This window comes from Narcine bancroftii, chromosome 6 (assembly GCF_036971445.1).
Source record: "Narcine bancroftii isolate sNarBan1 chromosome 6, sNarBan1.hap1, whole genome shotgun sequence".
In the NCBI taxonomy this organism is placed as follows: domain Eukaryota; kingdom Metazoa; phylum Chordata; class Chondrichthyes; order Torpediniformes; family Narcinidae; genus Narcine; species Narcine bancroftii.
The window spans coordinates 148,383,504-148,404,417 of NC_091474.1; the positions used below are offsets into that span (position 1 = coordinate 148,383,504).

The following is a 20,914-nucleotide window of genomic DNA, read 5'->3' on the forward strand; positions in this document are numbered from 1 at the left end:
AAAGCTTCAGAGACTCAAGTTTTTGGTCTTTTACCCCTATTTCTCAACTGTGCTAATCTCAAACAGATTGCACCAAAGAAGAGACCCGTTGCAGCAAGATCCTTCTCGTCAATGAGAACAGGAAAGCACAAATCATGGTTACAATTCTTGAGAAGGTTTTAATGAAAATGTGCTGGGAGTGATCTCAACAATCAAGAAGGGAGTGTAGAAACAAAAAGTAAAAGGGCTGGAGAGATGATTACAACTAATAATGAATTGGCTAAAATGCAATGGAGCAATGATTATTATAGAAGGATCTTCAGCTCTATAATCTATTTGTTCATTGCTTTTTGTCACATCTATTCTGCTGGTTGAATGAACAATTGTAGTATTCTCTGCTGCAGTGTTCTGGTGAAAATTTGAACTATTCAGTGGCAACCATCTCACTGCAGAAATTATTCAATTGTACAAAACATGTTCACATACATCAGCCTTGCACTTCACAGGCACTTCCTGTAAGATTACAATTTTTAGGTACCATTGGGGCACGGGTTAGCGCAGAAGTTAGTGCAATGCTTTACATCACCAGCAACCCAGGTTTGAATATGGCTTTGTTTGTGCATGCATGGCTTTGCCCCAGTGCTCTGGTTTCCTCCAAAATGTACGGGAGTTGTTTGTTTCTTGGGGTATTTGGCCAGCTTGGGCTTGTCGACCAGAAGGGCCTGTAACTGTGCTGTATGCCTAAATTTAAATAAACCTCAGTGGCATAAACTATGATTTCCCAGCAGTGGCTGCAAATCTTTGTGTAGGTGTGTCATCTGATGCATCTCTATAATCATATCCAAGATGCACATCAGTGCTTTTTCTGAAGATCCAGCTGCGCTGGATGGGTCACGTCTCCAGAATGGAGGACCATCGCCTTCCCAAGATCGTGTTATATGGCGAGCTCTCCACTGGCCACCGTGACAGAGGTGCACCAAAGAAAAGGTACAAGGACTGCCTAAAGAAATCTCTTGGTGCCTGCCACATTGACCACCGCCAGTGGGCTGATATCGCCTCAAACCGTGCATCTTGGCGCCTCACAGTTTGGCGGGCAGCAACTTCCTTTGAAGAAGACCGCAGAGCCCACCTCACTGACAAAAGGCAAAGGAGGAAAAACCCAACACCCAACCCCAACCAACCAATTTTCCCCTGCAACCGCTGCAACCGTGTCTGCCTGTCCCGCATCGGACTTGTCAGCTATTGTTATTCATATGGATGACTCAGTCAATCAGCAAAAAAAAAACGGCAAGAACTTAAATAGTATAAAAGCAGTCTTTCCAGCCCTAATAAAAAATAAGCTTAACCTGCCACACTGTGTGTGTGTGTGTGTGTGTGTGTGTGTGTGTGTGTGTGTGTGTGTGTGTGTGTGTGTGTGTGTGTGTGTGCGCGCGCGTGTGTGCGCGTGTGTGTGTGTGTGTGTGTGCGCGCGCGTGTGTGCGCGTGTGTGCGCGTGTGTGCGTGTGTGTGAAGCTTCCGACCTTCCGGACAGTTCGACCCGGTATGTGGTTCGACCAGGCAGAGGGTCATTTCCAGATTCGGAGCATCACAGCAGAGACCACCTGGTACTACCATGTGGTCAGCACCATGGATCCGCAGACTGCAAGTTCATCCACAGGCCACCATCGGAAGGCATTTACACTGCCTTCAAAGAGCTATTAACCGAGACGTTCAGACTCTAACGGCAAGAGCAAAGAGCACGTTTGCTCCACCTGGATACGCTTGGAGAAAGATCCCCATTGACACTCATCAACGAGATGCTGGCCCTCCTGGGAGATGAGCAGCCCGGCATCATATTCGATCGAGCAGGCATTCCTGGAACAGATTCCTGAAAACATCCAACTGCTTCTGGCGGATGTGGATTTCACCGATCCCTGGAAAGTCTCAGCACAGGCAGACATTCTGTGGAAACAGAAACAGAAGTGTTCGGCTACCGTGGGGCTTGTAAAGAAGTCCCGCAATCAGACCAGAGCAGTCCCGAGCAAGGAACAGCAGACGAGAGGCAGGTGCTTCTACCACCGGTGGTGGGGCACCGGGGTCTACTGATGTCAGTCCCACTGCAAGTTCCAGGGGAACAACAAGGCCAGCCGTCACTGATGGCCATGATGACTGGCCACCAAGAGAGCCTCCTGTACGTCTGGGACTGCCTGTCTGGCAGATGCTTCCTGGTGGATAGAGGAGCAGAGGTCAGTGTGATACCCCTGACAGGGTTGGACGCTAGGCTCAGGCAGGTAGGACCCATGTTGAGGGCTGCCAACAACAGCAGTATATGGACCTATGGCACTCGTAGGGCCAAGCTGCAGTTCGGGGGCAGTCACTTCTCGTGGGAGTTCATGCTGGCTGCAGTGGAACAACCATTCCTCGGAGCAGATTTCCTGTGAGCCCACAGCCTCCTAGTGGACCTTAAGGGTAAGCGACTCGTCCACACCGAGACCTACTAGACCATCGCAGCAAGGGTTGCTAGGTTTCCGGCAATGCACCTGGACTTCATCCACAGCTCGGAGGATGAGTTCTCCAAGGTGCTAGTGGGATTCCTCGCAACCCTTTCCCCTCAGTTCACAGTAGAGATGCCTCGACATGGCGTCAGACATCACATCCTGACCAAGGGCCCACCTCTCCATGCAAAGGCGAGATGACTTCCCCCAGAGAAGCACCGACTGGCCAAGGATGAGTTCCGCAAGCTTGAGGAGTTGGGTGTTGTTCGACAGTCAGACAGCCCATGGGCCTCGCCCCTGCACATGGTGCCTAAAGCAACTGGGGGCTGGAGACCATGTGGCGACTATCGCCGGCTCAATGAGGCCACCACCCCGGACTGTTACCCCATGCCACACATCCAGGATTTTGAGGCAAACCTGCACAGGGCAACAATATTCTCAAAAATGGACCTCGTGCGAGGATATCATCAGATCGCGGGGCATTCTGATGACATCCCTAAGACGGCCATCATCACTCCATTTGGGCTGTTCAAGTTCCTGAGGATGCCATTTGGGCTCAAAAATACAGCACAGACATTCCAGCACTGATGGACGAAGTGTGCCGAGACCTGGACGGCACTTTCGTCTACATCGACGATAACCTCGTGGCAAGTAGAACCCGAGACAGGAACACCTTCAGCACCTCTTAAATCTCTGTAGTCATCTGCAGGAGTTTGGCCTCACCATCAACCTGGCCAAATGCCAGTTTGGCCTGACACCATCGACTTCTGGGCCACAGGATTACAAAGTATGGGGCCACACCACTGTCCAACAAGGTAGAGGCCATCTGCAGCTTCCTGAAGCCCAGTACAACCAAAGGTCTGCAGGAGTTCGAGGGGATGATAAACTTTTATCTCAGATTTATCCCAGCAGCTGCCTGAGTGATGTGCCCTCTGTTCATCCTGCTCTCCGGCAAGGAGTAGGACCTGGCCTGGGACGACAAATCTGCATGTGTGTTTGTGGAAACCAAAGAAGCCCTGGCCAAAGCTGCACTCCTGACCCACCCCAGACCAGACGCACCCACGGCCCTCATAGTCAATGCCTCAGGAACAGCGATTGGTGGAGTCCTGGAGCAGAAAATAGAAGGAATTTGGTACCTACTAGCTTTCTTCAGCAAACATCTGCGACCCCCTAAACTAAAGTACAGTGCTTTCGATCGGGAGCTGCTGGCGCTGTACTTAGCCATCCGCCACTTCCGGTACTTTCTTGAGGGAAAGGTTTTCACGGACCACAAACCACTGGCTTTCGCCCTGGCTAAAATCTCCGATCTCTGGTCAGCCCACCAACAGAGACACTTGTCTTACATCTCGGAGTACACACCGACGTCCAGCACTTCTCGGGCAAAGGCAATGTGGTCGCGGACACCTTGTCAAGACACAGCATCCACTCCCTGGTCAAAGGTCTGGACTTCACAGCACTGGCAGAGGCATAGAGCAGGACGACGAGATCCCGCAGTACAGGACCGCTGTCACAGGCCTTCGGCTTCAGGACGTTCCAGTCGGCACAGGTACTACCACCCTCCTGTGCGACATGGCCACCGGGCAGGTTTGACCTATTGTCCCAACGGCATGGAGGCGACGAGTTTTTGACTCCATCCACGGGCTGGCACACCTATCCATCAGGAACACAGTCCAGCTGGTGGCCAGCAAGTACGTGTGGCATAGATTGCAGAAACAAGTCCGGGGGTGGGCCAAGGTGTGTGCACAGTGCCAAACAGCCAAAGTGCAGTGACACACCAAGGTCCCCCCACAGCCTTTTGAGCCAATGGAACGCAGGTCTGACCACATTCACGTGGATATAGTGGGATCCACGCCAGCCTCTCAGGGTTTCCACTACCTGTTCACAGAGATCAACCACTTCACCCGATGGCCAGAAGCAATCCCCCTGACCGACACATCCACCAGGCCCTGTGTCAAAGTACTCCTCTCGTCCTGGATTGCAAGATTCAGACTGCCACAGCAACATCACTTCTGACCAAGGTGCACCGTTCATCTCCAGTTTGTGTGCCGACATTGCCAACCTGTGGGGCGCTCAGCTACCCAATACGACGGCATACTACCCGCAAGCTAACAGCATGGTGGAGCGTTTCCACAGGCACCTCAAGACCGCCCTCATGACCAGACTCAAGGGTCCCATCTGGGTGGACGAGCTTCCATGGGCACTACTGGGCATCCGAACAGCACCAATAGAAGACCTCCACGCATCCTCAGCTGAACTCATCTGTTCCTGGGGATTTCGTTCCACAGGCCAAAGGACAGCAGGAGAAGAAAACCACCTTCCTGGACAGGCTGCGAGAAAAGGTCGGTAACCTGGCTCCGATCCCACCCTCCAGACACGGACAAGCCAAGTCTAACATCCCCAAAGAACTTAAGGACTGTGAGTACGTGTTTTTACGCAGAGGACCCCACCGTTCAACACTGAAGAAGCCATACGAAGGTCCTTTTCAAGTAATCCGAAACAACGGACATCGGTGGAAAACCAAAGGTCTTCACTGCAGATAGACTCAAGCCTGACCACAGATACCCAGCAGAACTTGTGGAGACACCAACACCTCAACGCAGAGGCAGACCACAAAAGACTTTGGGGACTGTAATGCTGGTTCTGGAGGGGGGTCATGTGGCAGCCCGCAATTGTTGGAGATCGGGCCGGCACATCGCGCGGCAACAGACGTGGACAGAGATCACCAAAGCAACTCCCAAGACAATGAACCGGGGGGTAGAAGCTGTGGCAGCATCAGACCAATAGCCCTAAAATGGCATTGGTCAAGCTGCCCAGCTAACTCAGCAGAAACAGGCTGGGGGAGAAGGGCCTTCATATGCATGGATATTCCTGTCCGCTATTGTTATTCATATGGCTGACTCAGTCAATCAGCAAAAACGGTAGGAACTTGAACAGTATAAAAGCAGCCTTTCCAGCCCTAATAAAAGAGTGAGCTTAACCTGCCACACTGTTTCTTTGTAGCAGTCGGCTACATGTGCATCTGAAACCTTAACAAATAACAAGACCTACAATCTACAGCCAAAGTGATTTGAGTGCAGAAAGGGAATACACAGAAATGCATGAACATATGAACAAAAGAAATAGTAGCAGGAGTAGGCCATTTGGCCCATCAAGCTGATCTACCATTCAATGAGATCGTGGCTGATCTGATAATATGCTCATCTTAACCTACCTGCCTTTTCCCCATATCTCTTAATTCCCCTACAATGTAAAAATCTATCCAATCTTGTCTTAATATATTTACTGATGTCTCTTCCATTGCTTCATTGGGCAGCAAATTCTACAGATTCAGCATCCTTTGGGAAAAGCAGTACCACCTCATCTCTATCCAAAATCTACTATACTGAATCTTGAGGTTAGGTCCTTGCTGGGTTTGGGAAAGTATCAGGTTCGGTGGGTTCACAGAGAAACAAGTCTGGACACAGGTGTTACAATCAAAGGTAACATTACTGAACACACAGGAGGCAAACAGAGGAAGATATCAAATAATACTTAATTACTCTATTACTAAATAACTATATAGACCAGTGGTTCTCAACCTTTTTCTTTCCACTCACATACCACTTTAAGTATTCCCTATGCCATAGGTGCTCTGTGATTAGTAAGGAATTGCTTAAGGTGGTATGTGGGTGGAAAGGAGAAGTTTGAAAACTACTGTTTTAATCATACCTCTTAGACTCATTATGTGCACAGTTTCATAACTCCAAAGGAAATGGGCCAATGACAATTTTTCTCAAGCAAAATATTTCAGTAATAATTGGGTTCAGAGCAGTGATTCTCAACCTCCCCTTCTCACTCACATACCACCTTAAGCAATCCCTTACTAATCACAGAGCACCAATGGCATAGGGATTGCTTAAAGTGGTATGTGAGAGGAAAGAAAAAGGTTGAGAACCACTGATTTAACCAATGGAAACAACTTACCTCCCGCCATCTTATCTATGACGTTCATAATTTTAGATGTTTCTACAATATCTCCTCTTTCTTCTAAATTCCAGCCAGTACAGTCCCAGATGACTCATAGGCTAACCCCCTCATCTCTTAAATCGACTTGGTGAACCTTCTCTGTACTGCCTCTAAAGCCAGTCCATCTTTCCTCAGTACAGTCCCAGATGACTCATAGGCTAACCCCCTCATCTCTTAAATCGACTTGGTGAACCTTCTCTGTACTGCCTCTAAAGCCAGTCCATCTTTCCTCAGTACAGTCCCAGATGACTCATAGGCTAACCCCCTCATCTCTTAAATCGACTTGGTGAACCTTCTCTGTACTGCCTCTAAAGCCAGTCCATCTTTCCTCAGTACAGTCCCAGATGACTCATAGGCTAACCCCCTCATCTCTTAAATCGACTTGGTGAACCTTCTCTGTACTGCCTCTAAAGCCAGTCCATCTTTCCTCAAGTAAGGAGATCAGAATTTTACGCAGTACTTCAGATACAGCCTCACAAGTACCTTGTACAAGTGCAGCACAATATCCCTGCTACTAAATACAATTAGAGTTGAATCAAGTACTGAATTAAAAATAAAGGGAGGAAAATAGGTTGAGAGAGAGAAAAGACAGAGAAAGAAAGAAAAAAAATAGTAAAATAAAATATTTTGAAAATGTTAAAGTTCTCAGAATAATTTCTTATCTGAAAGACCACTATTTCAGTTCTCTCTCTGGATGGCAGACATTAAATAATTATGTAGGATCCTAAGTTTCATCATTAAAAGGATATTTATTCTGGTTAGCATCAACCCAACATTCTATTGTGAAGTTAACTCATAATTTAGAGTTAAATGTGGAAGCTTATATTCAATTTGAGGTCCCATATGCACAAGACTTTACAGTGGAGTGGAATAAATTTTGCAACAGTGAATAGCAACTAATAACTCATCAGTTATATCTGCTTTGTAACAAAATACAGAACAATTTACTCATTAATAAATGAGCATATTGAAATCAATGTTATTTTAAGGGCCTAAAGTGTCGGAGCAGAATTAGGCTATTTTATCCATCGAGTCTGCTCCGCCATTCAAATCATAGCTTATGTATTTTTCCATTCTCCTGCCCTCTCCTCATAACCTTTGAGACCTTTAGTAATCAAGAACCTAGCAACCTTCACTTTAAATATACCCAATGACTTGGCCTCCACAACCATCTGTGGCAACAAATTCCACAGATTCACTACCCTCTGTTGTAAAGGGATGCTCTTTTATTCTGAATCTGTGCCTTCTGTTCCCATACTCTCCCACTACTAGATACAACTTTCCATGTCTATTCTACACAGCTCTTTCAATATTCGAAAATGTTGCCGTCAATTCTTGTGCTTTACACATGAGATTCAATGTTCTTCTTCAATGCAACTTTCCATGACCTTCAATGTTAAGCATATTCACTTTCAATTATCCTCTCTGCTGTCAGGTCGGCGTCAAAATAAGTCTAAACGCGGGCCGTTAGGTTAACCGCGGGTGGGGGGGGCACAATCTGACGTTCTAAAACTCGCTCAGCAAGGGGGGAGGTGGTGCCTACTTGCCATGAACCTCCTCTAGGCACCACCATCACACTTCCTCTTCCCTCAGACGTTACAGACAAACACACTGCTCATATCGCGTGGAGACTAGCGACGCTAATGCTGTGGGTCGGGGGAGGCACAATAACATTGGGAGGATCAATGCCCATGAATGCCCCGTCCCCCTTGGTATGGTGATGTTTTAATTCCCCTCTTTGTCACTGAAGTCTGAGTGCTCCAGGTTGGGGTATGTTTTGATATGAACTCACATGTAATTCCACCTCAAAAAGCATCAATTCAAAACACTTTGATTCGTGGGTGAAGTCTCATAGTAGTGGCATTGATAAGAGAGCAACTGAATGATGGTGGTGCTTACAGAAAATGCTAATAAACAGAATGGATGCTAAGAGCACTGACAGTCAGTTTGGCACATGTTGGTAAGTGTTCTGCAGTCATGTAATGGTTAATTGTTCTCCAATCTTTACTTATTCCAGAAAGTGAAGCCAGAATTCCATAAAATAAATTCAAAATTTGCCAGATTATAAGTAAAATAGGGCATAAGGATCCCTTGCAAACTGAAGCTAACAAATTAGTCACATGTTTTCTGGTTTGGGTATTTAATGCGTTGAGAACCAAGGTGAGGTAATTCCAATCCAAATTCCTAAGAAATTCACAAAGGTAAGGGGTTTTTTTATTAATTATCTGATGTGGAGTTAATACTCTCTCCCACTGTATATACACAATCTAGTCAACTAATATCCAAGAATTTAGGCATGGCTGCCAAGAACATACAAAGTAACAGCTGGAGTCGGGCATACAGACACTGTTATGCAATTTGATATAATGGCTGTTATGACCTAAACATTTGCTCCATTTTCCTTCCTGTGCCCAATAATGCTCGATTCCCTAATCTGTGGTGCAAAAAGTTAGAGATCACAGAATACTGATGGAATTCAATCAACTAAAATTGCACAAATTTCCAACACACACCATATTCAAGCTTTTCCACTGCTTTTCCAGGAAGGACCACCCTGTATGTAGAGCATTGACTTGCAGAGTTGCTGGAGCCAAAGTAGAGAGAGTCCTATGCACCAGTGGCATGTTTACCCCTCTGGGTCCTATTTCTGAGCCAGGAAGGCTGATTAATCATCACGTTTGCCAAGTGCTACTACCGGCCATGGGTTGCTTGCCAACAGCTGATTAATCTACACCCTTGTGTTAAGGGATTTAGCTTTGAAATGTGCCCACCGTGAAGCTGACTCATTTCTAAAACAACATTGATGGGGCACTTTTCCAGAAACACTGACTAAAAATTCTACAAAACACTGCTGACAATTTTTATACCATTTGAATGAATGGTCAGAAAATGTGCAATACATGATGCTCGGAGGCAAGTCTCCCCAACTGCAAGAGTAAACTGTGAAAAATTGTCCTTCATTGACAAGAAGTAGCAAATTACTTAAATCTCCTCTAGCAAGTTTGTATGAAAAACAAACCCCGAGTCACATCTTAGCTTCAACTACAACTCCTTTCTAATGGTAAAATGTCTGCGAACATTCTAAGTTTGTATTCTGGGCTCAGGTCTCCTGTTGCTAGAGAGACATATCAGAGGCTTTGGGGCACAAAGAATGCTTAAAAAAAAGTCATGGGGAACATAGCGCTGAAATTCAAATTTTTCTCCAAGGCCAAAACTTCTCAACAGCTGTGTAGACTCATAAAAATTAGTTTTAAATGTGCAATTAGTTTGCTGTCACATTAATGATAGAATTTTCAATTACTTTAGGGATTAAAAATGTTTTCCACTGTTTGTCCAATTTCAAGGTTTTTTTTTCAAATGGGCCATTCAAAATATTTATATTTTATTATGTTTATCTATGTAATTATAATTGTAATTAAGCATGGTTGTTTTAATCATATGATTTACCCAATTACAGTGATTGCTTTATGTCTTGGTAGCTATAGTTTAAACTGTCATGTAATTAATTTAAACAATTAGTTATGCAAACTTGTCATTTCAATTTCATATTGTATATTTTGTTAATCTTTAAATATTTGAAATAAAACTTTAACAATTTAGCTGTGAGAATTTCAGGTAAATATGGAACATTTGGTATCCTGCTATTTATACAATACTTCTTTATGCCTCATACTTGAGGAAATAATCAAAAATGAAAAGACATTTTTTTTATTAATCTGCTTCAGTCCAATCGACAGGATTGACAGTTATCTGAATTTCTAGCATCAACTTCTTGCTTATCCATGAGAATGTTTGTGGAATTCAAGTAGAAATGAATATTTCTGTCGATTATTCCTCTGCTCTCTGATTTTGGCACTGAGTTGAATGATACCTATCCTAGCTACATGATTCATTTTATTCAATGAATTAATTGCTCATGACGTAGGCAGTATCTGGATGCAGAGACCATTACCGCAGAACAGTACTGGCCAAGATTTGGAAAGTAAGAGCTGTTTGTTTTCTTGCAATTGGCAGATGCAAAGTGCTTCCCCTACATTTCCTGTGTAAATTTGATGTTGGGCCATTCATACCTTAAAAATTAATTTCTCAATATTTTCTATATATGCAGCTCCCTTCAAGTTTTCACTGTCTTCTTGCTGACACTTTCCTTTATCCTCTTTACATACTTTATTATATCTGAACTGCGGCTGCCTGAGGTGTACTTGAGGTGGGAGGCTGCCTGGGGATGGGATCTCCTCAGGCAGGAAATCAAGAACTAATATTTTCTTGAATGTCTTGCAACATTAATTATTAGAAGCATCTAAATGCACAATTTGCAATCTGAGTATCTATTAGCATGCAGGAGAATTGAAGATATTTATCAGATATTCAAAGCTCTTGCTCAAAATAAGGAATATTTATTTTCATTCTGATAAGGAGAGGAAAGCTCACTTTCAAAACAAAAATAGTGAGGCTAATTGATGGTCAGATCCATAACTTTCAATGTGTGTAAAAATCTATTTGGATACTCAGTTCTCCATGTTATGTTTATTGTCCTTCTAAGATCTAATGTGACTAAATTGGCTGGAAGCAGATTTAGGCAAGTTATTGGGCAAAACTGCTTTATGCAAACAAAAAAATGCTGAATTGCTGGAAAATACCAATCAAGATAACAAGAGGCAAAAATACTGGGGCTGTTTGAAATTCAACCAATGCCATTTTTGCAGAATTAATGTATGAAACTGATGAGTTTGATCAGGTGAAATGGTCTATTCATATTTTTTTTACACTGTTGTGACAAAAAAATATATTACCTCTGTAATTAACAGTACAAATCTGTTTTATAGATACCTATGACTTGTGCAATAACACTGACTTCAACAAAAACAGCCTGTTTAGAGTGTCTCTTTGGATCTGCAGTTATGTTTGAAACCCATCAGTATCCCTCCATATAATCCACATCCCTCCATTCCTTGCCTATACACATGCCTCTTAATCACTGCCATTGTATCACTTTTACCACTACTCCCGGCTGCTGTTCCAGGAGTCTCTGTTTAAAAAAAGACTTGATCCATACATCTCCTTTAACCATTCCAACACTCCCCCCTTCCCTCACCACCTCCCCCTCTCCAAATATCTGATTTTTATAATACATAAAATTTCAGAATGGGGACATCACATTTAAATGAAAGAATAATTAAAAAAGACCTGAAAAGCTTTCAAAACCAAAATATCTTCTGTTAAAGTTAGTGAGTTTAAAACAGTTGCAACAATTTTTACCCAGATGTTTTCTGAACTATGCCCAAGTCAGATGAAGGTGCCATGAGAGGAAATAACATAAATTGTACCCAATAACTGTAAACACAAATTTTTTGTACAAGTATGCATTAGAGAACATATCACTGGGTCTGGTGTGCAACAAGAAAACAAATGAATGATAAAAGGAGGAAATCATGTTCCTTATCATAGTATTTAGAAATTATAATAGGACTCATCAGTGAAAACTCCCAACAAACTTTTAATCTTTAGCAAACAAAGAAAAGCTAGAAAGGTTCAGAAGGTCAAATGGCATCCATGGAGAGAACTGGACATCTCTTCAGGTGGGGCCTTCAATCAAGACTTGATAAAGTCTCAATAAAGTGGGACCTTCAATCAAGACTTGATAAAGTCTCAATAAAGGGTCCCAACCTAAAATGTTGATTGTTCATTTCTCTCCATGGATGCTGCCTGACTGCTGAGTCCCTCTGCTTTGCATTTGCTTGTATATTTTTAATTTTTGGCAGCTCCACTGATTGATATTAAAAACATTTAGAGACTTATAGCAGGGACCAGATGACTAAAATAAATTGCCCGAGACAAAATCTCATAAATTTTTTTGAGTTTTCTTTTGAAGCATTTACTAAGGGAATTGACAAGGGTAGACATGGTCAACATGGTCTTTCGAAAGGCTTTTGATAATGTCCTGCATGCTAGTGCTGTGTTTGTAAGAGTATCTGGTTTAGTAGGTTCACAGAGAGACAAGTCTGGTCACACGTATTACAATCACAGAAAACTTCACAGGAGACAAACAGGGGAGAATGTAAAACAATACTCATTTACTCTACTACTAAACAACTATATAGATATTCACAGATTGTACTCCGATACCAGTGGCCGCCTACACTCTACACGCTCACGCACATGTATACACTCCCAGATCCCTGCACCAACAGAGTTGCGGCTCTCTGCAAACACTGATCTATCACAGTACTAAGGCTCAGATTAAATGTAGTGCACACCTTACCTGCATCACTTTTAGTGATATCCACAGTAGCAACCCGGCGTGGAGCAATGTCCGGGGCTTGGACCATTAGACAGAGAGAAAGAATGTGCTATGTGTTGATATTATACACAGTTCTGATCTGTGCACATTGCCAATAATGACACAAGATCATTTAGCTGAGCCAATGGCAAGGTGTCCACTAATGGGTGGCCGGAGTCCAACCTTGATTGACAGGTGATGTGACTTCAAAATAAGTTTCAGATAGGGAGGAGACCTGCAATCCACAATATTCCAAACAGGCAAGAAGGCCACAGGTTTCTCCAAAATCCACATACAACATCCTACCTCTCGGAAGTCACATCCCTCTGCAATCACATCAATGACAATCAATAATTGGTTCCTATACATGTTATCACTATATATATATAAAACAAAACAAAAGAGAGAGAAAAATGTACTTAAAAATGATGCAAACCAAGTGGATCAATATATAAACAAGGGCTTTGCTTATGCTGGACAAATTGACATTCAAACTGAATGTCAACACCTCACCACCTCCCCCCACCCCCAACCAAAGAGGGACATTGTGTTCCCGATGGAGCCTTTAGACAAACACTAACCAAGCAATTTAATAAAACAATGTGAAAGAGGCCAGAATTAAAAGGCTGTATTTATATCATTGGGTCATGGAGTTGGATATTTTTACTGAGATAATGAGAGTCAAGGCCATGGTGGGGATATTAAACATAAGAATAATATTTTAAATTGAAGCATTGCTCAGACAAGTCAAGTCAACTTTTTTTGTCATTCATACTATGAATTGCATGGTAAAGATTAAATAGCGTTTCTCCAGGACCACAGACCAGATTTACATAAATAGAAGTTAAATTAGAAGTTAAAATATTAAGACATATACAATAAAAGTCCATGGTACACTATCCATGTATGTTCTGGAAATTCAGGAGCCTTAAGGTTTGGGGGGAAAAAAACTGTTGCCCACTCTGGACATAAGTGCCCAAGTGCTACGGTACCTCCTACCAGATGGCAGCAGGGAGAACAGTTAACATGAGGAATGTGTGGAGTCGTTCATAATGTTTATTGCTTTCCACATGCATCGTGTGTTGTAGATGTTCATCATGGTAGGAATAGAGACCCCATGATCTTTTCTGCTGACTTCACTATAATCTGCAGGATCTTATGGTCTGAGGTGGTACAACTTGCAAACCAGGCAGTGATGCAATTGCCCAAGATGCTCTTACTATATCTTCTGTGTTATGTAGTGAGGATGGAGGGTGGGAGATGAATGTTCCTCAGCCTTCATGGTAAGTAGAGGCGCTGCTGGACTTTTTTTGGCAATTGAGCTGTGTTAAGGGGCCAGGTGAGATTCTCCGCCAAGTGCACACTAAGGAACTCGATACTCTTGACGACCTCAATGGTAGAGCCATCAATGGTCAACAGAGAGTGTTAGAGTGATCCCCCGGGCCCTCCTGAAGTTGAAAACATCTCTTTTGTTTTATTAACATTCAGGTACAGGTTGTTGGCTGTGCACCAATCTGTTAGAGACTGCACCTCATCTCTGTAGGCTGACTCCTCATTCTTATTAATAAGGGCCACCACGGTCGTGTGGTCAGCAAACTTGATGATGTGGTTGGAGCTGTGTTTTGCTTCATGAGTCAGCAGAGGGAAAGCAGTGGACTAAGCATATGCAGCCCTGGGGTGGTGGGGGGGGGCCCATGCTCAGTATGATGGTCTGAGAAGTGCTGTTGCCGACCTGGACTGCCCGAGGTCTCCCCGACAGGAAGTCAAGAATCCATATTAGGCAGTAGAGTTTTGATTGTGTTAAGTTTATGAAGCAAGTCTTTGGAAAACCAAGGAAAGTTAAGTTTATTTAAGGAATCATTCTCTAGAAATTTTCTCCTCTTCTTCTTTTCTTTCTTTGGCTTGGCTTCGCGGACGAAGATTTATGGAGGGGGTAAAAGTCCACGTCGGCTGCAGGCTCGTTTGTGGCTGACAAGTCCGATGCGGGACAGGCAGACACGGTTGCAGCGGCTGCAGGGGAAAATTGGTTGGTTGGGGTTGGGTGTTGGGTTTTTCCTCCTTTGCCTTTTGTCAGTGAGGTGGGCTCTGCGGTCTTCTTCAAAAAAGATATTTATATGAATTTTAAGTGAAATATGCAAAGTTTTTTTTAACATTTTTGGAAATATTAACTAAATCAGAAAAAAAGTTTGATATAAACTTTTCAATCCTGTGAGGCGCCAAGATGCACGGTTTGAGGCGATATCAGCCCACTGGCGGTGGTCAATGTGGCAGGCACCAAGAGATTAAAGTAAACATATGTGCATGAACCTTTATTAACATTATTGCTTTTAAGCATTATGCTGATGCTTAGATCTATCATTTAATGCTCCACAGGATATAGCCAATTTCAGTCTGTAGATTCATTATAATACTTTGGTCACAAAAATTCATGATGTCAACTCTTATATCTTGTGCTGATTGGGAACTCCTTTTTATTGATGCACGCAATTGCTGAATCTTACTGTGATGAATGCGCAAGAAGAGTAACCTTCAACAGATGGTAGTTGATAATGATAATGAGTTTTTGTCATGTACATTGTACTAAAATTCTTACTTGCTACAGCCAAACAGTACTTCATAAATAAAACTACAATAGAATAATTAAGGGATAATAAATACAAAAGATAGATAATAAGTATTCACAGTTACTATGGTGTAAGAGAAAAAATAATGTTCCAATAGAGCAGATAGGCATTTTTATGGCGTCGGTGTAATTGTCACATAAATACAGATGTAAGAATTTTATAGAACTACTTGCTGTCTTACTGAATGCTCTCTAGAAATCATTGTTCTATATTATAGGGAAACAACACAAGATGTATGCTCTGAATATATTAAGAGTCTATTTAAAAGTTATTTTTTTAAAAAGTCATGTTTGAAACCCCCTGTAACAAGGTCCCTAAGTATAATTCCTTTCCCTTACTCTGCTATTCTGCTAAATATAATGTATTTTAGGAACAAATTTTGTGTTCTACAGGAATTATTCTGCATTGAGAATAATAACGTGAACAACTTGAGAATAAGTCAGGAGACAGCCTGGGACGCAGATGGTAGCGCTCCCTCCTCTGGTCGAGACTTCAATTCCCACTCCAAAGAATGGAGCAAGATTCAGACTTGCATTCCAGTGCTGTACCTAGGAAGCATTGTACTTCCAGTGGAGACAGCTTCTTGGACGAGATGTTAAATTGAGGTTGCTATTGTGAACAAAGATTTCATTGTACCCTTCTGAAGAAGGCTAAGGTCATTACTCAAAATCCTGTCAATATTTACACTTCAACAAAAAAATCAAACCATCTGGTCATGAATAAATTGAAGCTTTGGGTATCTTTCTGTGTATCAATTTGCCGTCAGGTCCACATTAGAATGGTTATCACACTTCAGAAGTAATGCAGTGACTGTAAAGCCCACTTGGGAGTCCTGAATTGATCAATAAAAAAAGATATTTATATGAATTTTAAGTGAAATATGCAAAGTTTTTTTTAACATTTTTGGAAATATTAACTAAATCAGAAAAAAAGTTTGATATAAACTTTTCAATCCTGACAAACTCGGAGGGGCATGGTTGGGAACTTGTAAGCTCAGCAAATTCAGAGCATGAAATATCTGCAGAACGAATACAGCAATAAACAATCAAATCATGAGAATAAGATCAGTGACCACATAATGCAGCACTTGGTGTCCAAATTGTTGACACTGTGGAATATACCTTGGAAGATAGGACAGGAAATTGAGAGTGTACTGATGTTGTGTGAGAAGGTGGCTTCACTAAATCACTTCCACATTTAAGCTTTAAGTTTACACTGTAATCAGAAGAGTCCATATGTTCAGCCAATTAAGCAAATAGAAGTTTAAAACTAGAACATATGCTTTCTGTCGAATCAGCAACGGAACCTTGACTACTCTTTTTGACCATTTTATCTTGCTTGGACGCAGGACTTAGGTTAACCATATAACCATAACCATATAACCATTTACGGAGCGGAAACAGGCCATGTCGGCCTTTCAAGTCCACACCGGTTCACTAGAACAACTCCACTAGCTCAAACCTCCCGCTCACCGCCAATAAACCTCCAACCCCCTCACCTCCATGTACACATCCAACCTTCTCTTAAATGACAGAAGGGACCCTGACGCAACTATCTCATTCGGAAGTTCATTCTATTCTGCCACCACTCGCTGAGTGAAAAAGCCACCTCTAATATTTCTCCTAAAGTGTTGCCCCCTTACCTTTAACTCATGGCCTCTTGTTCCAACCTCCCCTGCCCTCAGGGAAAAGAGTCTGTTTATGTCTAGTCTATCTATTCCTTTCATAATTTTAAATACCTCTATCAAGTCCCCTCTCAGTCGTCTACGTTCCAATGAATAAAGACCTAGTCTCCTTAATCTCCACATTATCTACATCCTTTCTATAATTTGGAGACCAGAACTGAGCACAGTACTCCAAACTTGGCCTCACCAATGCAGCTTGTTTATAATTTAAACTCAGAAACTTCAAATCCAGAGATTGCATGTGATATATGGAATAAACACAAAAGTAAAACTTTTATTTCATGCTCTGTGTTGGAATGAACTTGAAAAGCCAAAAATTAGTCATATATAAAAATTATTTACATTGGAAATTTATCTTTGCTGTTCTCCTGTTATTATATGGCTTTTACTTAGCAAAGGGCATTTTTTGTCTGTTTAGATGCTCTGTGGTGCTCAGAACATAGCTTTATTTGCATAAACCAGGGGTCACACAAATAGCAATGATGTAAATCAAAAGTTCATCTGCTTTTGGTGGTCATGCTTGAAAGGTCATTTCCTTCAGAGCAAATGGGAACATTCATACAGTATTTGTCTGACAGAGATCTACCTTCAGTGACCATGATAATGAGTTTATTGTCATATTCATTGTACAATGTACATATGCACTGAACATCTTACTTGTTGCAGCCACACAAGTACTTTGTAAAAGAAAAACTACAATAGCCTATGTAATTTAATTAAAAAGAGACAATAAATGCAAAAGATAGGTAGATAATAAATATCCACAATTATCCTAGTGCGAAAAAAAATGTGACTGCAATAGTGCAGTCTTTTGTGGTGTCAAAGTAGTTTATGATCAGTGTACCAAGAACATTATAGATGCTGGAAAGAAACTGTTCTTGACCTTAGTGTTAGTCTTCAGGCTTCTGTATCTTCTGTCCAAAGGTAGCATTGAGAAGAGGTTGTGACCAGGGTGATGGGGTCCTTTATAATGTTGGATGCCTTCTGGAGGCAGTGTCTTACAGAGATGTCATCAATCGAAAATGGAATGTATCTGGCTGTGTTTGTGCCTTCTGCATCCTGGCCTTTTGAATCACTGTGGTTCAACCAGTCTATACTCTTTCCATAGAAACGTGAGGTACATTTGAAGGCATGTCAAATCTGCAGACTCTTTAGAATATAAAGGCATTGGTATGCCTTCTTCATGCTTGCTTTTTTGTGCTGGCTCCAGGAGAGTTCTTCTGAAATATGGACTCCCAGAAACTTGACGCTTTTAACCCTCTCCACATCCATCCCATTAATTTGGACAGGTATGTCGTCCCTTGGCTTCCCATTCCTAAAATCAATAATAGCATCCTTAGTCTTGATGACACCGAGAGCAAGATTGTTGATCTGGCATCACCCATCCAGATTCTTGATCGCTCTCCTATATTATTTTTTTCAGACTTTAGCTGAACCTGGGTGGAAGGATATCTCATGGTTTCTGCCATCTTTCTGCCAGGGTCAGATCATAATGATAATTATTTATTGGTTAGCCAAAATCTATCCTATATTCTAACTCATCATTTCTAGTTATTCTGCCAGCAGCGGTGGTGACGTCAGCATATTTGTGGATAGAGCTGTGGAACTTGGCTATGCAGTCATCAGTATATTAGATCTACAGCAGGGCACTAAGAATACAGCCTTAGGGTGCTCCTATGTTGGGGATCAGCATCGAGCAGGTAATGATGCTAACTTGCACTAATTGAGGTCTGCCAATGAAGAGATTAGTGATCCAGTCGCAGAATCACAAATCCTTTAGTTTGGTTATGTTTTACTGGCATGATGGTGCTGAACACTGAGCTGTAGTCAATGAGAAAAGAACAGCCTGGCATTGGTGTCTCTGTGATCTAGGTGATCTAAAACAAAGTGGAGGGCCAATGAGATGGCATCTGCTGTTGACCAGTTGTGACAATAGGTGAATTGAAGTGGATCCAGCTCCATCCTGAGACAGGAGTTAATCTGCTACATAAACAACCTCGCCAAGTACATCATTACAGTCATCATCTGTACCTCCGGCCAATAGTCATTTAGGGACATCACCTTGAGAAGAGCAAGCACCAGAATAATAGATGACCCTTTTAAGCAGGTGGGGAACCTGACCATTGTAGCAAGAGGTTAAAAATGTGCAAGCCAATACATCAAATAAAGAGAGGTTTTCAGGTGCACTTTTGTGGAATACCGATTATATATGTAATCAAAACTTTTCTACATCCTGCAAGAAGATTTCAGGAATTGTCTCTTGCTCAGAGCTGACTGGATGTGAGCCATGCCTTGAAATTGATAGTGAAAGCCAGGTTGAAGTTTCCATTTGGAAGTTGAGGCTTGAGGAGTTTTCAAAATTATGTTTATAGTAACAAAATGGAAGCTCCAAGAGGATCAGTGAGATATGTCCAGACACGATCCCTGCACCACTGGGCATTCTTCAAGTCCTGTTGTGGTTTCATCTGATGTATGAGGTAATTACAATTTCAACATTTGAAAAAATTCCATTATTTAAAATGTAGCTTAGACACCAAGATTGGGCTTGATTGTCCAGAGATAGTATTGTATGCAAGTCCTTTGAAAGTTAAAATTTGGCAAATTGCAGATTGAACAGTTCAAATTGAACTCATTTAAAATCATGGCATCAGCCAACAACCAATGATCTAATAAGCTCATTCAAATTCATTTCACATGTAGTGGAAGGGCCTTGTGTGTGGCCAGAATTATTAAATAAACTAAGCGCGGCATGGGTTTGCAGGACAAATGCAGATATCAACTTTAAGTGTCTGGATTAAAATATTATGTTCATTTATTATGAGAAGGAGGCAAGGAAAACTGTGGAATCCCTGTATGATTTGGAAACACAGAAAAAATGAATCAAATTTCTCAAATCAACAAAATTTGACTGGGACCTAACTAAAGTTTATTTGATCATGGAAAAAAATTTAAGAGTTCATCCAGCAAAACTGCCTGTGATTTAAAACTACATGGATTGAATGTTATAAGACAAAAATTAATGAATAAAGACTCAGAAGTTTGCAGATAAGTCAGTAAAATGTTTTCACTGTGCTCAGTAACTTACTATATAATTGTTCCTCAAGCATGTATATTGGGACTTGAGCCTGAGCCAAATAAAGCGAGCAATGCAAGTTAAGGAATACATGCAAATTAACACTATATTTGCATGAAACTCTTCAATTTGTTTGCTAGCTGTATCAACAAGGTGAATTTTCTCTCCTCCAGACCACACTCAGTAAGAACATCTCCTCCACGATCTCCGTCAGTACCGGAGCACCACAGGCCTGCATTCTTAGCCCCCTGCTCTACTTGCTTTCTACCTATGACCATGTGACTTTGTACGACAACAACACCATCTACAAATATGCAGAGGATACCATGGCAGTGGGATGTATACAAAGGGGTGATGAGTCAGCATACAGGAGGGAGATTGAAAACTTGGCTGAATGGTGCACCAACAACAACCTCACACTCAATCACACTCAATGTAACCAAAACTAAGGAGTTGATTGTGGACTTTAGCAAGGGAAAACCAGAGGGGTATGATCCAATGAGCATTTGGGGATCAAAGGTGAAGAGGGTGACCAAATTTAAATTCCTGGGAGTCACAATCTCAGAACACCTTTCCTGGACCCAACTCATGAATGTAATTGTGAAGAAATCATGTCAGCACCTCTACATTCACAGGAGTGTGCAGAGTTTTGGAATGACATTAAAAGCCTTGGCAAATTTCTACAGATATTGTGCCGACCTATGTATTCCTTACCAAAAAAAAACTAAACCTTTCCTACCTCATAACCTTCTATTTTCCTTTCATCCCTGTGCCTATTCAAGAGTCTCTGAAATG

General features: G+C 42.1%; 1 long non-coding RNA gene across 1 annotated transcript in view; it reads right to left on the reverse strand.

Annotated features, from left to right (window-relative positions):
* Positions 1-13,035, reverse strand: part of LOC138737623 (uncharacterized) — a 126,954-nt gene extending 113,919 nt beyond the window's left edge. The window contains exon 1 of the long non-coding RNA XR_011341076.1: positions 12,721-13,035. This is a non-coding gene — a long non-coding RNA (uncharacterized lncRNA). The remainder of the gene's footprint in view (positions 1-12,720) is intronic.
* Positions 13,036-20,914: the final 7,879 nt, after the last annotated feature.